Source organism: Cyanistes caeruleus, chromosome 5 (assembly GCF_971803275.1).
Source record: "Cyanistes caeruleus chromosome 5, bCyaCae1.hap1.1, whole genome shotgun sequence".
Lineage (NCBI taxonomy): Eukaryota > Metazoa > Chordata > Aves > Passeriformes > Paridae > Cyanistes > Cyanistes caeruleus.
This window is the reverse complement of record NC_141705.1, coordinates 48,347,992-48,368,256: the sequence shown is the minus strand read 5'-3', so window position 1 is coordinate 48,368,256 and position 20,265 is coordinate 48,347,992. Positions and strand designations below refer to the sequence as shown.

Here is a 20,265-nt window from a genome sequence, read left to right as displayed (position 1 = left end):
TTTAGATACATACATTTCTTTGTGACCAGATTGCATACTCAAAGAATCCTGAAACTGCTGTGTCTTCAGAGCTACTTCTTTGTTATTTCGCAGGGTGAAACAATGATATTTCTTTGGTTACAAGGAATCTGTGTTAATTGAAGATGGCTTCTATTTGATGAGCATTGCTTGCAGAAGGACTTTTTAATATTGCAGAATGCAGACAGAAACTAATCACACTCTTTGAAGTATACTACTATGGAGCACCTCACATAAGATGCATTTTTATTTTCTGCTCATTATTTTTGTTATATTCAATTATTCCATGTGAAATGTTATCATATTTGCTGCCAGGATCTTTTCTGTAGTCCATTGAGAGAAAGAGGTTTCTGCTATTTTTACTTTTGCAGTTACACTCTACTCTTTTGTCTGAAAGACTTGAGTTAGCAACTGGTGAAAACACAAAATAATTGTTAGTGCAGGTTCTGTCTAAGCTGATTTTTTGACAATCCTTTAGCCCTTGTGCTGTGCTATGATGAGCCTAAAGACAGACTTAGTTTTTGACTTCATCTTGACTTAAATATTTCAAGCTTTATCTCTTTTACCAGCCTAGTGGAGGTTCAGATTTCTTCATAATTTAAATTATAAAAGCATTGCAACTAAATTCTGCCTTTTTACTGCTGGAAGGTGGCATATCCTAGAGAAGTTTTTTGTCAAGGTAATGCATTTGTTCAATTTTTTTGTCAAGCCAGGGGATTGTAGAGCAAGACAGAACTTCATACTCTTTTTGTCAATGAAAATGTGGTTTTCCTGAAAAGTGGCTTTAAATTTATGGCAATTATTTATTTTCATGGAGATACTTTATATACTTTTTTTATCCTGTACATTATTCAGGAGACATATAAAGTAATTTCTTTACTGTTTTTTTTTTTCTTAGAATATTTTTGCAGACAAGTTGCTAAATATCTGTCTCTTCTATAAATGTCTGTATTCATTCAGAATAGTAATGTACCAATATCAATTCCTTGAGCATGCGTAAGTCTGTAATGTAAATAATTCTGTCAGGTCATAGGAGGGAAGAACACTTTAGTTCTCTAGGGAGTCTAATCCAGAAACTAAGCTGTGAAGCAGGCAAGAAAAATGTAAGTAGATCGTGCTATGATATGGAGCAGGCCTAGTAAAGTAGTTACTGAAATTTTGTAAAGGAAAAAGTAGCCTGAGACAAGGGCACAGGCCAAACTCAGTGCTCAAAGACTCAAAATAGTTTTCTTCAAAAGAAGATAGGAGTGTCACCATCTTATGAACTGTTTTCCAAGGAAATGTAAACAGGGTGTTATTTGTGAAGCCAAGCAACGTGTGAGGATGTGTATGTTGTAAAGCAAAGTTACAGTTTTTGTTCTGCCCACCTCTGTAATATCAGCAAAGTGCTGACAGGAGGCTGCAATGCCAACCCCATTTGATGCTGCAAGGGAGAAGTCTTACCTCTGTTCAGTGTGTGGTTCATGGTGATACAAGGCTACCACAGTAACTCAAGCTACCTGCAAAGCTTCTGTGCTTTGCAGCACAAAATGATTTTGTGTTGATGAGCTAGAGCTCAAGGAACTTCTTTCCCGCAAGTGTCCTGGCAGTGTTCAGCTACTCCAGCTGTCCTTGTCAACTTCTCCTGCAGTTTCCTTATATTTGTGGTATACCTGTGGACTCATATGGTGCCATTCACCAGCAATCTCCATTCCAGTACCATTTCCTCATATCTTTTACCCATTTCTGCCCTGCCAGCACCTGGTTCGTAGCTCTTGATCTCACTGTAGTCCTGCCTGTGCTTTAACCTGGTATCTTTTTTTCATACTATGTTCTTGAAGGGTATGAGTCCTATGGAGGCTTCATGCTGAACTGTGAGATCTAGGAGCAAACCAGACAGGCCTTTACATATAAGGGGGTACATACGTGGCTGGTGCACCAACACAATTTTCTAGCAGACAATTAATTGGTTTTTAAATATAGTCCAGCTTTGGTTTTCAAAAGCAAGCAGGTTGTCAATAATAAATATGTAGCCAGTGAGTCTGGTTACTACTCACTTACTGGTAACTGACTTACCAGAATTCTTTCCTACTTTGTAGTCTTTTTCAGTGGTTAGTGCATGAAAGCCTACCGAACTGAACAAGAGGAGAGTAACCTCTGAAGTAGAAATGCATGTTTAAAAATGATACAATAAATATAGAGAGGGGACATTTCTAATAACCATGCAGAGAAAAAGTGCACTCAACTGAATGATTATGGCAAATACTAGATTTAGGTGTGAAAGATTGCTTGTTCTGTCTCTCATGTCTGAAAGATGTGATTTTTTTACCTGGAAAACAATCTGGAGAAAGAAAATGTTTGGGATTTAATGGAACTTAGAATGTAACTATGAGGAGATTCAGACAGTGGCTATCCCAGGTTGACAGGAACATTGACTTGGGAGCTATTAAATTGAGTTTGGACAACAGAGTTATTTGAACTGTCTTAATCCTGTGTTTGCTGCTCCATGGCTTTTATTCTTATCTCTGTTCCTTTACCTACTCATTAGTGGAACTAATCTTCTGGCAGTGATTCAAACTTCTCCTTGGATAATAAATCCTGCTCAATTTTTTTTTTCCTTTTTCTTTTTAAATTTTATTTAATTTTTTTTTTCCCAATCAGTTCTCTAGTACTGCTGTATTTTGGATACCTTCACAAGTCTTCTCACCAGCAACAAAAGTATCTAGAGACAGAACCCCTTTTTTTTGTCAGTATGGATGCTTAAGTGCAAGTCAAGCATATGATGTGAATGACACAAGTTATTTCTTGGTTGGAAGTTACCATTTTTATTTCCTGTCCTGTAGCTACTCCTGTTGTGTAGGTTTCTTGTAACTCTTAAGTATTTTTATTTGGTAGTAATATTACTTTTTAGAACAGAATACTCCTGTGGCAGTATTTAGCAGTATTCTTTCCATTTCTTTGGAAAACGTGTTAGCTAGACCTCCTATCTTGCACTGCATCTTATTCATGTAGATCTCCTTTAATCAGAATGCAAGAGTATTCTGTATCACAAGTGTGGAAATGGGAACTAGGAATCATTACTGCCCACTGTGTAAAGATGTGGAAACTTGGTTAGACACATTCTCTGGGGAGACACTTGTTCACAAAAAATATGGTGAATTGTTTGCTGAAATTGTTCCTCAAGCTGAGAATTGAATACAAATTCCTTTGCATCCTCCCAGCCTCTCTTATCTTGGATGTGATGTGATCATTAGGACTCAGCTCCTCCTTTTTGTAAGTCAAGGTACTTTCTCCTTCTTCAACGTGGTTATGATTTTACAGAATTTCTGCTCTGTTGTGACTGCAGTTATTTATTCTGGGAAATTTTTCATGCATCTGCTTTACATTGAGTCAAAATTGCCAAGATATTGCTCTCACATCAGTGTTACAACTTTTCCTACTATCACAGTGATACTTTGAACTCCTTGTTATTCTACTAATCTGTTTACCACTAATAGAATGTTTGAATCAACAAGAGGTTGAAACTGATAAAAAATCTGGTCTTTTAGAGCAATGATATGGAATCCCTGACATATGGGGGAAAATGGAGTAAAATTCCAAAAGCATGAGAGATAGTATTGAAATACAATAAACTTGTTTTGTGAAAGAATTATTATTCCTATTGAGTATGTGTCATATAAATTATGCCAGTCAGCTGCTCTGTTTGTATTTTTTTCAGATAATGCCGTGTAGGTCTTCTTGATATGATTGGAATAGCAAAATAAACTTTATGAAATTAAACTTTTAAATATGATTTTGTTGGTTAGTGTTTTTGACAGAGTCAGTAGAGAAAGAATCATCTTCATTTTTGCTGGCTCAAGATCCACTTTATATTTAAGCAAAAAAGGGAATTCAAGGGGAGAAAAAAATGCAAAACAGCTTAGTATTTTGTCCATGTTTAGGACTTTCTGGTGTGCAGATTTTTGTGGACTAGCTAATGGTTATTTTTCTATGATTTTGGTTAAGTTGCCATTTTTAAATGAATTTTGGTAGATAAAGTTTGGTATATAAGTTGCCATTTTTAAATGAATTATTTTACACATATTCTTCATTTGTTCTAATAGCTGAAAGCTAGATAAGAAGAGCTTATGGAAGAGTAAATAGATTCTTGTTAACAATCTGTTTGGGAAAAAAATTTTTCTCCTTTTGCAAACTGGACTGTGTATTCATCCAGGCAAGTAGAAGGCTGGAAAATCATCATATGAACTGTATAAAAAAATTTAAAAGTCCTCTGTAGACTACACTGAATTTGTTGCAGTAGGTAGAAAGTTCATTCATATTCCTGCTCCCAGTAACCATGAGACATGAATAGCTTTTTTTTTTTTCCTTTTTGTTACAAACAAATTGCATTTCTATTACAGAGAGACAGGCAGTTAATTCATATAAAACATTGACACCAGATCAGAAATTCTGACTTTCTTCTTTCATTTCTGCTCCAAAACTGCTTCTGATATTTTCTGATATTTGTTGGAATGTAGTCTGGGTATCTGCAGGTAGCTAATTTTTTCTAGGATTTCTTTAGTGCTTTTATGTTTGTGCATATTTGTTGTTTCTCAAAGCAGTTGTTCAGTGATTGTGTGGAAAGATATCCCAAGTGCATTTGTTGCATGTATAACTAAGCACAAAGCTGTATATTGGCATAGGAAAGCCTGAAGACTGGACATATAGGACAATTTCAGACTGTCATTTGTAGCACTTCATTTTTTGTGTCCTTATTGAATAACATTAAGGTGTGCTTTAACACCTGACTCAGCAGAAGTTTATTTCAACAAGAATAGTTTTCCTGGTTTCTAAAGGAGCAAATACAGACAGGTCTTTTATAGGGGTAAGATTCTTTACCTGTGCAATTTCTTTCCCTTTATAACGTGTCTGACCAAAGCTGTCTTGAAATCTTTATTATTGCCTGTGAAGTGAGCTATTTATTTTGCAAAAGTGATTTGGCTTAGCAGTGGAATTAGTAGCTAGAATTGGCTCCTGTATCTACTGGGGACCTGCCCTTCTGTATTCTTTACACTGTTATTATGTCTTTAATTAATTTGTCTTTTACTCAGACTCAGTTCCTGCTCTCCTTCACATATACGTACCTTGAAGTCACTTGAAAGGAATAATTTTCTTGTACTCAAAGCACTTTTCTTGTGTGTTTTGGGTCACATGAAACAAAAGTGCATAATGGCAAAAACATCAAAGAAACCCCACATTGTATTAGTTTCATTCCTTGGCAGTCATAGTGCAGTTACTGAAGTTAAAATAGGTACAACGTACGACAATAATGCACAACACCAGAGTGATGGCCCTTAGAAATCGGCCTGAGAAAAAATTGCCTTCTGTACACACCAATCCTTTCTGTCTATCACAGATATTTGCTTCAACATCTTTAACTATTCTTGTTCCTGACCATTTTTTTTTCTCATGTGTCTAGGTCAGCTTGATGAGTGACACACAAACCCTCTCAAAAATTGGAAGATTAGTAAACTTAAAACATCTGCCCTTTCTCTCTTAGGTATGAAAAACAAGCAACAAACCATAATTGTGTTTTTCCCATTTGGAATATTTCAGCTCCCACAGGAAGAAGTGACATTCTTCCTATATGGATTTAATGGAAGTTGCTGTACAGATACCACTTTATACAAAGCTTAGGTACTGTATAAGCTTTCTGTCAATATCTTTTTATGATACTCAGGTGTGAGTATGGGATAGATTTAATGTAGTTTGCAGAAGGTTTTTTGAAGAAGTAAGCAAGTGCACAGAACTGATGAGAGCTGTGTGAGAGACCTACTGGGATTATCTGAATCAGCCTTTGGGCACCAAATGTCTTACTTTACTGTCTAGCTTATAGTGAAGGTAAGTTCAGTCTCTCTTTAGTCTGCCTAGTCTCTAAAGACAGGCACTCTACTGGCTAGATGGAAAGCAAATACTGCTGGTAAAAATGGGAATACACACTGATGGGAAAAGGACAGTTCAGCTGGAGTTCTTACTCTCAAGGGTGTTCCCATTTTCTTTTAGAATCTTCATGGTGTGTATTCTTGCCTCATACTCTGTTTGATACAGTTGTACCTCTTAATTGCTCAATGTGGTTTAGTTTATTTAGTCTAAGTTTCTTTATCACAATAGAATGACTGTCCTGGATACTGCTATTTTTGTTACTGCTTTTTACAGTAGTGTGTGTTTGCTGTAGCATTAGCCAGTGAATTAATGAGACTAGGGATTCAAGCAAAGCTTTCTGTTGCTGCAAGTTGTGTTAAGCTGATATTAAGGTAAATATGTAAAGATGGGAAATTTTCCAGTGGTAGTAGCTGAATGGCAGAACACACTTCCAAGTTCAGTGCTGACTTCTGAATGATATCTTAGCAACCATCAATGATAATTTGAAATCCATCACATTAACAATTTAAGACATCTCAGCAAGTAAACCACTGTCAAATCCAACTATTGTCTTTTTTACCTGTTGCAAAATAATGAGAACAGCTTGATGACAGATCTAATAATCTGTGACATGTAGACATAGTTTATTTCTCAATTTGCTGAAGCATCATTCTTTACTTTTAAAAAAGTGTGCATTTTTTGTAAAATTGAAAATCAACCTAGAGATTTGTTAGAAATAAAATTAAATAATTGGTGTAATAAGTTTGCAGGACTTTGTCTTATGTTATATTCCACAAAAGCGTTTAAACATTTAAGGACAAGAGTCAGCTTCATTCCTCCAAAAGATTCTGTATGACAACAGATCTGCCTGTGAGACTTTGTACTGACACAACTGCAAAACTGAATGCACCACAAAGTGTATGTGAGGATGGGGAGGGCATTAATGTATAGCTCACTATACATTAGGAGAACTGCTCTGTTACTGCAATGGTGTTTGTCACCCATTCCTGTGCATTTTAGAGTCTGCTATGACTTGTGCTCTAGCAGAAGGTCAAGCCTCAGAAGATTTTTCTTTACCATTCTTCTACTTGGTACAGACAAGCAATCATAAACAGTAATTTACTATTGGGCAAAGAAACTAGAGAGAGTAAGGATCTTTACAAACATATAAGGAGAAAAGTGGAATTAAAAAACAAGAAAACTAAAAGTTGATCAATAATGAAAGAGAAAATAATACATTATTGAAAACTGAATTTCATTTTTTAAGAAAGGGCTACTGCTGTGAATGTTGATATAAATATGAAGTGTAATGAAACAGACCATCTGCAAAAACCAAGGAAGATCTGTGCTTTCCTCAGAAGTATCATATGACAGAACAAATAACAGACCTTTCTGTTTCTTTTCTGTTAATTTAAATTCTTTAAAGGATGGTAGGAAAAATCTTGTAAAACATGTTGTAAGAAATATTTTTTTTTTCTCTAGAGAAGCTATCAGATGGAAAATTTAGACACAACACATTTCTGTGGTAGAAAACCAGCAGTGGTCATCTTTAATGCACTGAAGATGACACTACAGTACTTGTTGTTCCTATAAAGCCTACCAATGTATTCTTTCCCATAGTCATAATTTTGCAGGGTGACTGATGAAGAGTCTAGTTGTGAGAAGGGTGGTTTATAGCACTCTGTCTCACCTACAAGCTTTATGGTGTCAGATTTCTTGGTCTGTCATCTTGCATGGGTTAAACTTACAGATATCTGTGAAAGTAATGCGCACCTACAAGGCCTGATGTTCCCTGTACTGCTTTAATCAGAGGTTATGAGAAAGTACTTTACTTGCTAAAACAGAACTTTTGGCAAAACTTCTAATGGGTGCCACTGAAGTTTCTGGTTGGAGGCCTATGCAACTTCTGCATGTGCCTGAGGTGGGTCATTTTAATTACAAATTCAGTAAGCTTCACCAGTTCCTAAGGGGAAAGGGATTGACTTTTAGCATGTGTTCTTAAATTCTGTCCCAAGTTCATCAAGATGAAAAAATTTTGGTTGCAATGGGAAGAGGGACAATGATACTCTGGTTAGGTATCAAACTACTTGATTGTGTCTTGGGGAACCCAACTATGTGCCCAAATACCTACACAGGCACATGCATTTATCTAGTAATTGAGTTGAAGCTCTCTTAAAAAGCCCTCTTAACCTTAGTTTCTGATTCCTTGGAGGTATTTTCTTCTCTAAGCTGGTTTGTGATTTGATCCCTATATTTTTTAAATGTACTTTCAGTTGCTTTGTAATTTTAAGGTGTTGTGCTACATAATATTCTCGAATGATAATTCATTTAGCTTTAGTTTAGCTGTGAAATGATGCCCTGGCCTCAATGGTGAACACTGAACACTAGCAATAGCAAGGGAGTAGCTGAGGCTGAATATGTGCTTTTTGTGAAGGTTGTAAGAAAGAGTAGTATGTCCCACACATGTGAGGTGTCAAATAACTCTTGGTACACAAGGGAAGTGAGTGATTGCTGTGCTTATTTTTCTTGTAATGGTGGTGTGTGTGCATTTTGTAAGATACCTGCCCAAGAATAATTTTCACTGATGCTTTTGTTAGCTTTTTTCCTTTGTGTCTGTGATTGATCCATTTCAGTCCCTGGGTTGCTCAGAGAATGTGCAATACACTTTCAGCCTACAAGTTTCATGTTTATATTAAGAGAGCTTTCTGCCTTGAGTGATACAGTGATTTCTGTAATTTATACCTACACACTGGTATATTATCAACACATTTCTAGCCATGAATTCAAATCATAGCACTGTGAGGGCAGTTGTGGGGAAAAGTGACTCCAGTATTCAGGCACAATACAATCTCCACCCTTTATTCTGTATGGTCTGCAGCAAGCTTAAGTTCCACATAATTTAATACACACACATATATTTGTGTCAGTTTGTAGCATTAAATTAGAAGTTTCTCTTTGTTTCTTACTGTGTTGCTGGGGCTTTTATCACATGTTGTGGAGGTTTATTGTGGGGTTTTTTTTCTTCCCCTGGAACAGAATATTCCACTTATGACAGTCATTCAGGCAAGCCATTTCTTAGACTTTAATACATATTCTAACAAACCTCTCAGTCAGGCCCATTTCTATTTAGATACTTTTGCAGAGTAAAAATTGTGTGGATAAGAAAAAAGGACAACCAGCTCCCTGAGTTCCAATTTCTGACACATGCACCTGAAACCTGTTTCACAGAGGCTAAAGCAGCTAAGTTGTGACTTTTGAGTCTATAGCTGTCATTGAGGTAATAGCTTGTTTTCTGTGCATTTGCTTCATATTTGAAAAAAAGACATTGATCTGAAATGTGCTCTTTTCATCTCCACTTTATAACGTCACAACTCACAGCATTATAAGATCTAGTATGTGCACTGTCAAGCATCTTTGGCAAGATGCTGAACTATTTCAAAAAGATCTCCTTTGACTGTCTGGAATCAGAATTTCTCAGTACTTCAGAGAAAGATGCTCTTCTGCACTGTGAAAAGACCTTGCTTGATGTGAACTAAATGACTCAAATACAGAAGAGAAACTGTGATGGTTTAGACTGTTTCATCCTTTGGTTTCTCAACTGAGGAGGACCTAATGAGTTCCAGATAGTGGTGGGAAATTCTATTCAGCTGTAGTAAATCCACATCACTCAATTCACTAAAATGTCCTCCCATGTCAGGTGTGGTACTGCGAGTACTTTGCGATGTTCTGTATTTTCTTAATAACACCAGTGACATCCTGAACTCAGATTACTGTAGACCAATTGTAGAATAACCCCTATTAATATCTCTTAAAATATGTATAAAAACAACTCTTGCTTTTTAATATGTTCAATTTTTAAAATGATTTTGTCTTTTTAAGTGATTTTTGCCTATTACAAGTTCTTGCTTTTATGCAGCTAGAAAGCAGGATTTGTGCTTTTCAAAGATTAGGACTGTGGCTGGGTTGCTCTGCTCTTAAGATTTCTATGCATGATGGATTAGTTAAGAACTAAAAGATAAGTATCAGCTGTGGAGGAAATGTCACTTGGGACAGATCACAAACCCTATGTCAATATAGTAAACAAGAGCATTAAAAGCTGGTAGCTCCAAGGGACTTAGGATGAAAGAAAGATAAAATTCTTCTAGCAGAAGCCCAAGACTGCTGTGCAACCTGCTGCCTCTTTTGGATGCTGCATGTCCACAGGTAAGGATTTTATTTCACCAACATGGTGCTTTCAAAAGTCATGAGGTTCTGGGAACAGACCCTGGCTGTTACATTTCGTATAATTCTAAGATTTCTTTGCAAACACCCACTGTTGTACAGCAGGAAAGGCTTTTCTTACATTCAGTAAATCAAAGAGTTTGAATAGCTTAGTGGAAATACTAAGATCTCTTTAATGTATGGATAAGTGCTTTTTTTCTTTCACTTCCACATGGGTGACTCCTGCCTGACCAACACGGTGGCCCTTTATGACTGAGTTGCTATGTCAGTGGACAAAGGGAGGCTACACATTTCATTTATCTAGACTTCCATAAACATGACATGGTTCTCCAGAATCCTTCTCTCTAAATTAGGAAGAGGTGGATTTTGAGTTGACTGTCAGATGAATCTGAAAGTTGTTGGATGATCACATCCAGAGGGTGTAGTGGTCAATGTCTCAGAGCTCCAATGGACATCAGCGAGAAGTGAAGTCCCTCAGAGGTCTGTATTTGGACCGGAGTTATTTCACATCTTCATTAATGAAATAGATGAAGATGTTGAGTGCATCTTTAGCATATCTGCAGATGACACCAGGTTGAGTGGTGCTGTTGCCACACATGAAGGTTGGGATGCCATCCAGAGGGACCTGGACAAGCTTAAGAAGTGGGTCTATGGGAATCTCATGAGGTTTAACAAGGCCACGTGCAAGGTGCTGCACCTGGGTTGGGATGACCCCCGGTACCGACACAGGCTGGGGACGGACAGACAGAGAGCAGCCTTGCCAAGAAGGGCCTGAGGGTGCTGGTGGGTGAGTGGCTGGATATGATCCAGCAGTGTGAACTTGAAGCCCAGAAAGCCAAGTGATTAGATATTAGGAAAAGATTTTTCACCAGATAGTGGTTGGGCATTGGGCTCCCCAGGGAAGTGGTTCCAGCACCAAGCCTGACAGAGTAAGAAGTGTTTGGACAACGCTCTCAGGCACCTGGTGTGATTCTTGGGGCTGTCCTGTGCAGGATCAGGAGTGGGACTTTGATAAACTTAGTGGGGCTCTTGTAACTCAGCATATTCTATGACTCTTATGATTTCAACAAATCTTGTCATTTATAGCTCTGTAATTTTAACAAGTTCTCAATTTCTGTGTAAATGGATATGTTAGGTGCAAAGCTAAGAAAAATAGTGATTTATGTTTTCTTTTTTCTACCTGAATGAATACAAATGAAACATTACAATGAAAATATGAGTTGTTTTTTTCTCAGTTATATCATAGTGAACCTTGTGTGACTTAATTAACTTTGTTGCATGCAGTTAAAAGAATACTGTATTTGGTCCCAAATACTCTCTCAGACCATCTTGTGAATTCAGTGCTAACCTTGCCAGGAAAGGGAGGCATTGTACTTTTCTATTGAGAGAACCAGGAGACATTTTGAGAACCTTTCCTAATCGAGTTGACTAATATTATTAGCAAACCTTTTTTTCATCTGTCAGTCATTCTTTGTGTTACATTTTAATTCTAAGCGCATTGAAGCAGTGGTTTTGTTTTCTGTTGTGTGAGATACACAGCACAGTGGGTCTTACTCCATGGCAAGACCTTAGTCTGTATAATATTACTAATGTGAGAGAAGTACAGTGCTTATATATTAGGATTATAAAATAAGAATTTATTTTATCGTACTAATATCTATGAGATGAGACATACCTATGCCCTGTCACAGTGTGCAGTGCTGTATTTACCCAGTGCCTTCCTCAGGTACACAGTTTGATATATAAAATGAGCTATTGCTTTTTCATATTAGAATGGTACAGACATGTTTGTACTTTATCTGGTAGTGGGAAATAAAGTTTAAAAAAAGCTCTCTTAACATTTGTGGGAAAGCTAGTTCTAAGGAATTACCTTTGCTTTCTCTTCCCCCCCCTCCCCTCTATTTGCAGTAAAAGCTTTTCTGGTGTGTTCATTGAGGAAAATGCTGAGCTTTAAAAAGATACATTTAATGATTTATATAGCTTAGAGACTGACTGCTTTCCCTCAGAGTAGACAATATTAACCTACTTTTATTTCTATTCTTTTCTCTTTTCCCATTATCTTTTCCTCTTTTCTTTTTCCCCCTGAAATTTTTCGAAATAGAATGAATAACCAGCTATTTCCAAGGGTGTTATTTAAAAGTATTTGTATTAATTATTTAAGGTCACAATATATAACTATAGTCTTGAGCTTGATATTTACTGCTTTGAATCTCTGTTACAGAGTAATGCTTTTTTCTTGTGGAGCGCCAAAGCATTTTCTGCATTTCTCATCTTTAAGGTTATGAACAAACCTAGCTAACCCCTTTCAATCTACAGAATTTGGGACAACCCTCCTAACAAAAGAGGAGAAAGAGCTGGAGACTTGTGTTTCTCAGCTTTAGTGGCCTAACTCTAACACACTTCTCTTATGGAGGTCACAATAATAAACGGGACCATTTCCAGGCTGCCTTACAAGTACTATACAGGCTATACATAATTGTCTTAATAGTCTTGCTAGAGGAGCAAGAGAAAAGTAGTGGAATTTACAAATATGGGCAGAAGCAGATAGTGAAACTGACATCTGTAACACTATTTAATCTACTGGAGAAATATGGCAAGCTCCAAGTATTTTCAAGAGATTGAATTTCATCAGTGTGTTATGCTGCAGTAGTGTGATTTTTGTGAAGCATTCAGAAAAGCTGTGTTAGAAGAGAGCAAAATCCATTTTTGCTCATATCATAGTCAAGTCTGACCCTGTCTATCAATAACTTGTGATAACAAGTTACTTATGTATGCTAATTTCATCTGTGTTCATAGTCCTGGGTTTTTAAAAGCATCCAGCTGATGCTCAGTTGTTACAAGTGTCAGCTGCTCTCAGGATAGTTATGCTGCTTCTTCGGAGGTTGATTGGTGTATAATCCCAGCATAGACAACAGAATTCTGTGCCTTCCTCTGTAGTATGACTAAATATGCCCCATGAAGAGAGAGCAGATGAAGTTTCTTCTTAGTTTGAGAGGAAACTATATCACATTTAAAAAAACTCCGAAACGCCAAAAGAGAGAAAAGGCATGATACAAACTGGGAAAAGGGTTTGAGAGTCAGTAGCACCAGTGCATCTAGAGTAGTGTGCTTGCTGGGTCCCTGCCAGGTAGACACAAGTAACTCCAGGTGAGCTTCCTGGCTCTTTTCCTCATGATTTAGTGCTCTGCAGAACATCAGTATGCAAGCTCCTTCTTCTGTGGCCTAAGATATGCATTAGAATTGCTGCCTCTGGTGTTCCCCAATACTGGTGAACATCCCTCCAGAGACAATGCTTTTCAGAATTTCAAATTCACAGGCAAATTGTCAATTTGTCAGGAAAATTTGTCAAATTTGTCAGGCAAAAGATTAGCTTCTTGTTCTAATCTATTCCATTTTTCTCTGAACCCTTAGGTTCAGGCAGGAACTGTGGATCTTGCAGAATTAACAGCCCTGATATGTACTCTACCTCTTTAGCAAAGTTTATTTAGTGTTTAATTAGGAGCCTTTGCAGTGATTGGAAAGACAGAAAAACGTTAGCAGGGCTTTGTCAATTAAAACATGGACAGCTGTTTGAATATATCCAGAAACATACGGTGCCCTGTGTAAGAGGAGTTTTTTTCTGTTTCCAATTACCCCTAAAGCCAATGGCTCCTGAGTATTTTGGTACCTGAACTCCAAGTTCCTTTGTCACCTCCTCAGAGGCCTCAAAAGAGTTAAGGCCCTTATGCAATTATTAGTTCCCAGGCAAAGTTTTTAAGTAGAACAGGAACATGTGCTTCAGGCTGAAGGTCACATTATGTTGATTAGGCAAATGGTCATCCAGATCACCTCAAAGCTGTATCTCAAAATGATATGATTAGCACACTTTTCTCTATCATATCAGCCTCTGACACATCCATATGGGTTTCTGTTGAAATACTCACCTGCCAGTGGAAGAAGGTGGGAAGATTATTAGCATTCAACTATTTGGTAGTCCCAATATCTCATTTCTGAATTCCTGTTGGATGTTTATTTATATTACTTAAAAATTCTTGCAGGCATCTGAGCTCTGTGAATGGGCCCCAAAACCACTGCTCAGATTCCAAGGTGCATTGGGGAATTGCATAGGTCTTTTCTGTGTATGAAACTTGTGGATTTCATTCAGGGTCAATTTCCTTCCCTGGAACTTGTGTGTTTATATGTGCCTTATTTGCTCTATTTCAAAGAATTTATGTGAAACACCCATCCTGGTATTTCATGGTGGCAAGAAAGGCAAATGGAATTACTTGGTAGAAGGCAATTAGGATTATCACTCCTGGCTCTTTCAGGTATTTAAGTCTATTTTGAGATAAGGTGTGGAACTCTCTCAGAGCTTGCAGCCTTGCAGCCATGCTGGGAAATCCATCAGGTTGCACCACAGCTCCCTCATGGCCTTAGGGTCAGGCTTCTCTCAGGTTGAAAGAAGGCTCTTGTTTTGGAAGTAAGATGGGAAGTGTGTAGGGTGAGAAAAGTTCTGTCATTTCTTTGAGAGCTTGGCAGATGGTTAGACTGATTTTTTATTTATTTTTTTTAAATCCCTTGTACACATTAGAATAAGAATTGCTTTGGAATGTGGAGGTAGCTACATGTACTATGAGTGGGATGTGTATGATTAGGGATAGTAGAAATGGTCTAGCCAAATGCCAGCATGGGCAAGTTTACTTGTAGTAGTAAGGTAAAATTTAGCCCTCACAGAGCTCTATGCTGATTTTTGTACTTCAGCTTATCTGCTTCTAGCTCTGAAGTATCTCTACATCCCATTAGTCTCAGGGTCTTAGAAGCTATGAAAAGGGGTTTTGGGGCCAGGGGTAAGCTGTTTGACTGCTTTCTCCTTCCTCTGTTAGTACTGGTCCTCCTACCCCATACACATTAGCCTGGCTGGGTGGCAGCAATCACATGACTTAGTAGCCATGAGGGTGCTGTGGTGCAGGGCATACACAGGATGAGAAGTGAAGATCATAATGCTTCTATGATCACTTGTTTATTCCTTGTTGAAGTTACCAGTCCTCACGAGAACTGCTCCAAATGGGCCACCTCACCTGTCCCACGCCTTCTTGGTAATGAATTTGTCTAAATGTTTTCAAGGTTCCAAACTCATTCAAACAAATGATGGCTGTGAATATACTAGAATTACAGTATTTTATTATGAATAAAAGCTTACTTTGCTTAGTATAAGATACTACTGAGTAGAACTTCAGGTTGAGGCAAAGATGTACCTTTGATCTTGGAGGTGTTCCTGGATGCCTTAAGTTTTTCAGTTGTCATACAAGATACAGATTTCAGTATTGCAAACAGGAAAGAGCTGCTGGCTGGGCTGCTCTGTGAAGTCCTTTGATACTGGAACATTTTGCTGTCCTTGGTCAGACCTCATCTGGCAGAAACTCTGCAGATCTGGAGAGGCTGTCCAGAATGTTTTCCCTTTCATTCAAGAAGGAGCTTGGCTGAAGTCTTGATGTGTATAATATCTACAGACTTCATTTGTTACTTTCATTTGCATATGAATTTGTGGGCAATGTCGTAGAAGAGCTGCTGAGCATTTCAAGTTTTGGCAGATTTGTAGGATTTAATTGGTGAATGCCTACTGATTAAATTATTACTTGGTTGGTTTTGGGCTTTTTAAAATTTAAAGTGTGTAAATCCAAGCAAACTGGGAAACATGAATTTTCATAGTAAGTGTGCTTGGGAAGTACAATTCATGCAATTGTTCATGGTGTCCCTTTTTCCGTTTGCATCACAAATATTGCAATGAAAAACTCATTGTTGTGAAACTTAGGAATAGTGATTCCAGGGGCTGCTACAGAGTACTCAGACAGGTTTGGTATTTGTAAGCTTAAACCTTTGCTTTGGGAAATATGATTCCAGTTGTAATACAACATGCATGCTTCAGTTTTATTGATGAGAGAGAAGCAATTGAATTAGCCAGTAACTACATCCCATGTGATATATAAGCCCATCTAAATACAATTTGTATTTAAATACCCACAGCAACTACTCATGGACTGATAAAGAATTGTCTTTGACTGGTCTCAACAGATCATTTTGATTTATGAACATAGAAGCACTTGAATCTGTTCATGAACAGGAAGACACAAATTTAACTGGATGTATTATTTTATACAGGAAACTCACAAGACGTTTGTAAATGGTATAGCCTGTGTATCCAGATATATCCCTAGTAGTACCTTCTGCATCTTTTGTAGCAGTCTTTGGAGGTATCCTTTAACAAACAGCCCATAATATTTGGGACTCTAAACTCATCTTGAGTTAGAGGAGGAAGTTCAGCAGTAAATTTCTACTTGAAATAGGCACTTCAAAAGCCTTGAAATAAATGCAAAAGGAACAAGAGTTTCTCTAAATTCTGTATCCTGGTGGGCATAGCCTGAAAGGTTTTGAAATTCATATCAGTGAAATAGGTTCTCTTCACTGGTGTGAAAAAAATTCCCCAGTATTAAAGGAGAAACTTCCACCTCCAAATTACCTGAATTTTTTTTTTAGATAAAAGCACCAACTTCTAAAACCTGTTTTGCTATTTTTTTTTTTTTGTTTTTTTATCTGTTCATTCTGTATGTTATTTTTGAAAATATATGCTGGTATTGATCAGTGACCTTCCTCAGTGATGCATTTAGTTGCCAGACATAAACATGCTGCAAATAGCTCACACTGTGCAGGTCTGCCAGTGCCTCCCAACCTTGAAAATGTGCTGTAAGTGAACTGGAAGGCAGGCTGTCAAGGGATTCCTGCCAAAGAGATCCAGGCTGCAATCTGCTGAATGCATCCTGTCTGAGTACCCTGAGCTTGCCTGGAGTTCATTTTTCCTCTCAAGATCATGCTTTTATGTGGAAGACTGTTGCAAATCCTGATTTTGTATTCTACTGACTACGCCAATTTGTTAGAATTGAGTGGTGTAGGTAGCTTAAAGAATCACTATCACAGGTATTGACAGAAGTGAGTTTTAATATAAATGTGTGCAAGTGCAACAAATTTTAATGGCAATATTCTCTATTATTTACTATGTAAGTGAAGCATACAAAGGAATGTTGTTTTAAAATCGTTAGAATGCTTTGCATGGAGGCCAGGGATGCAAGTGGTAAGGGTGCAAAGGGTAAGAAAGACTTTCTCATAGAGTCACAAGGTTCAGAGTGGACCCCATTGACAAACTTAGCCTTAGACCTGATCAACATTTCATGCTTAAAGGATTTAAGTAGTACTTAATCCATTGACTAATCCAGCATTTGTAAAGTAATTCAATAAAATTGACTAAAATTGCAGCAGTTACTTAATTATAGTTCTGATATGTCAGTATTTATGCTTTACTTGCTATAGGGTATTTAAATCAAGTCACACACATGCATGCACACAGACATAATGAAATGTGTACAGAAGTACCTGTGAAAAATACCCATGTCGAGTGCTTTGGCTGTTCTCAGTGGATGAGGGTTGAGGCTCAAGGAGAGAGTCTTTATCAGCCTATGCCATGTCATCTTTCTCACAAACATGAGAGTTTGCAAGCTCTGAGAGCCATCCCACCCACAGGGAGATTCTGGTGTATCCCACTGAAGTCCAGGGAAGCTCAAAGGGCCTCACTTAGGACCCCTATTTATAGGGTAGCAAGATGTTATCTTTAAAATTTCCCTCCTCAGATCAGTAAGCATGGGAGTTTCCAAAACAATTCCAAATTGTTTCCAATACAATTTCAAATTATTTTCAAAACTCCAATCACAATGGTACTTCTCCCCTTAGGTTATGGTCCAGGGCAAGTCTCAAGGCTGTAAGTGGGAGACTGACTGTGCTCTTGTCCTTTATCTCAGGGATGTTCCAAGCTTAACCACACAAGAGTTCCCATATGGTCAAGGGAACCTTGACCACCCATCTCCTCATGCAAAGACCAAGACCCAGTGGGGATTTCTGAGGTTGTAGAGTGGTTCCAAGGAAGAGTGTGGGGAGGAGAATGCACCAACACAAAGACTTGAGACAAGAAATGAGGGGGTTTTTTATTGTTTAAATAGTTGTGTTTAACTTTATAAAATGGTTTGACTGTGTTTTATTTTCTTTTATATTTTTTCTTTTTTTCTTTTTTTTTTAGGTTTATCCAATGTCAAGGGAATGACAGAGTAAGTAAACTGATGATGATTTTTTTGTCTTTGGTGATGTGAAAGTTAAACCTGTTCACTACCAAGGGTGTCTCCCTGCAAAATGGCTGTTCAGTGAGCAATGATACCTCTTCATCACAAATACATTTTAGAGGCAGACTCCAGTAGGAGCCTGGGCTGAAGTACTATGAACTGTTATAGTGAGAAGGACTAACATGTTTCAGAAGATTTCAAGGTCAGAAGATCTTTCCTGATGCTGTTTTGGAGTATTATTTGTATCCTTCTTGGTAAGAAGCTAGCTGTGTATCTGTCTGTTTTCCTTAACTCACTCCTAGCAAAATTTAAGAACGTGTGTTGAAGGTTGCAGACACGAGACAGCCTCAGTGCTTCACCAGCAATCACACAAGAGCATGTGCTCTGCATGCCTGCTACTGCTTTGAGCAGTCCTATTGACTCAAGGATGAGGATGACCTGATTTCCTCTACACTCATTGAGGGATGTCAGTAGGCCTATAAGGAATTTTTAGTGACTAGGCCACTTGCTGAAAATATTTGTTCTGAATTAGTAATTCATATGAAAGCTGCTGTCAGTCACAGCTTTTGCTGTGCTGCTTTTTAACTGTGTAACTCTGCATGTTCTTGAGGGCTGAGACAGAGTTTGATTTGCACCATGTATCACTGTAATGTTTTGTTAAAGCAATGCTGTAATTACAAGCACAGATTTCTTCATTTGTTGTACAGGAATATCCTGTGACTTCAGAGAACTACAGGAATGGTGAGTGTGTTGTTGATGCCTCTAACCCACCAAAATATAGCGAAATTATCAATGGAGTAGTTGTCCAGGGGGTCACATTGTAAAACACTTCAAGTGAAATTGTTTCACTAGAGGTACAAGCGTGGGGAAGCCACCATTGCTTTATTGATATTTGTCAATGAGGAATCCTAAAAGTTACATGAAGATGATGTTTTAAACATTTATGCTGCTGTATTTTTATATACAGCTTTTTCATTTTTTTTATACTCTACATTTAAAAACAATAAATTTATCAACACTGATTTTCTAATAGCCATAGTTAGAAAAGACTTTATTTAACAAGTATACATTTTTTCTATGTATGTTTCTTAGACGTTGTACATGAGCAGCTTTACAGCATGTGTTTGTAGTACATGACCTTTAGGTCAGTATACTTAGGGTCATGTTTTTGTTTGTGTGTGGCTATCCTGGATCCTCTCAACAGAGTTGTTAAAAACCTGTGAAGATTTTTAAGTTCTTAAAACAATATTTCAGGGGAAAAAAATTAAAAGTATTTTGTAGGCATTGCATAACACTTTCTGGATTACTACACACCTAAAAAAATTACAAAGAAGCAGAAGTGAGAGTATAACAATTACAATGTTGGAAAATACTTGTTTTTTTAGAGGAACAGAATGTTGAAAAGCATGGACTGACATTTAAAAGGAAAGTCATTAAGGAACAGAGCTGTTTGTTTCAGTGGATTTAAGATCAGGCCATAGATAGAAAAGGTGTGAGTCTGGAATTGTGATATGCTTCTATAAGAGTATAATAGTCTGTGACCAGGCTCTTTAGTTATTCCATACATGGATAGTTTAATGTATCAGGTTTATGTATTTGAGGATATTTTACCTTATGCAGGATCTTGATTTAGTAAGTGATACCACAGTGCACTGAAATCACTATACAAGTACAAGTTACACTTAGCAGAAGATAACAACTGACTATATACATGAATCACAATACAAATAAGATTTGTGTTTTACAAGTCTTGTTTGATATACTCACTGTCACAATGCTGATCATCCCCAGTTGCTGGGAAGGAATGTGGACTAAAGCCAGCTCAAGCCTTTGTCTCTTGAAACTTCTCTTTTTCAATTTGTTAGCTTTGGTACTGTGTTGGGTTCAGCCAGATACACACTGTTGTGTGCTGGTTTGGCTAACTCAGGAAGACATTCACATTCTTTTGCTTATGCTTTTGTTAACTGTTTGACAACAAACATTTATGTAGCCAGTCTATCCATGC

General features: G+C 37.5%; 1 long non-coding RNA gene across 1 annotated transcript in view; it reads left to right on the top strand.

The window, feature by feature from the left end:
• The window catches only part of LOC111927750 (uncharacterized), a 90,642-nt gene that overhangs the window by 29,630 nt on the left and 40,747 nt on the right, over nucleotides 1–20,265 (top strand). Inside the window, exons 2-3 of the long non-coding RNA XR_015286655.1 lie at nucleotides 18,221–18,248; nucleotides 18,968–19,001. This is a non-coding gene — a long non-coding RNA (uncharacterized LOC111927750). The remainder of the gene's footprint in view (nucleotides 1–18,220; nucleotides 18,249–18,967; nucleotides 19,002–20,265) is intronic.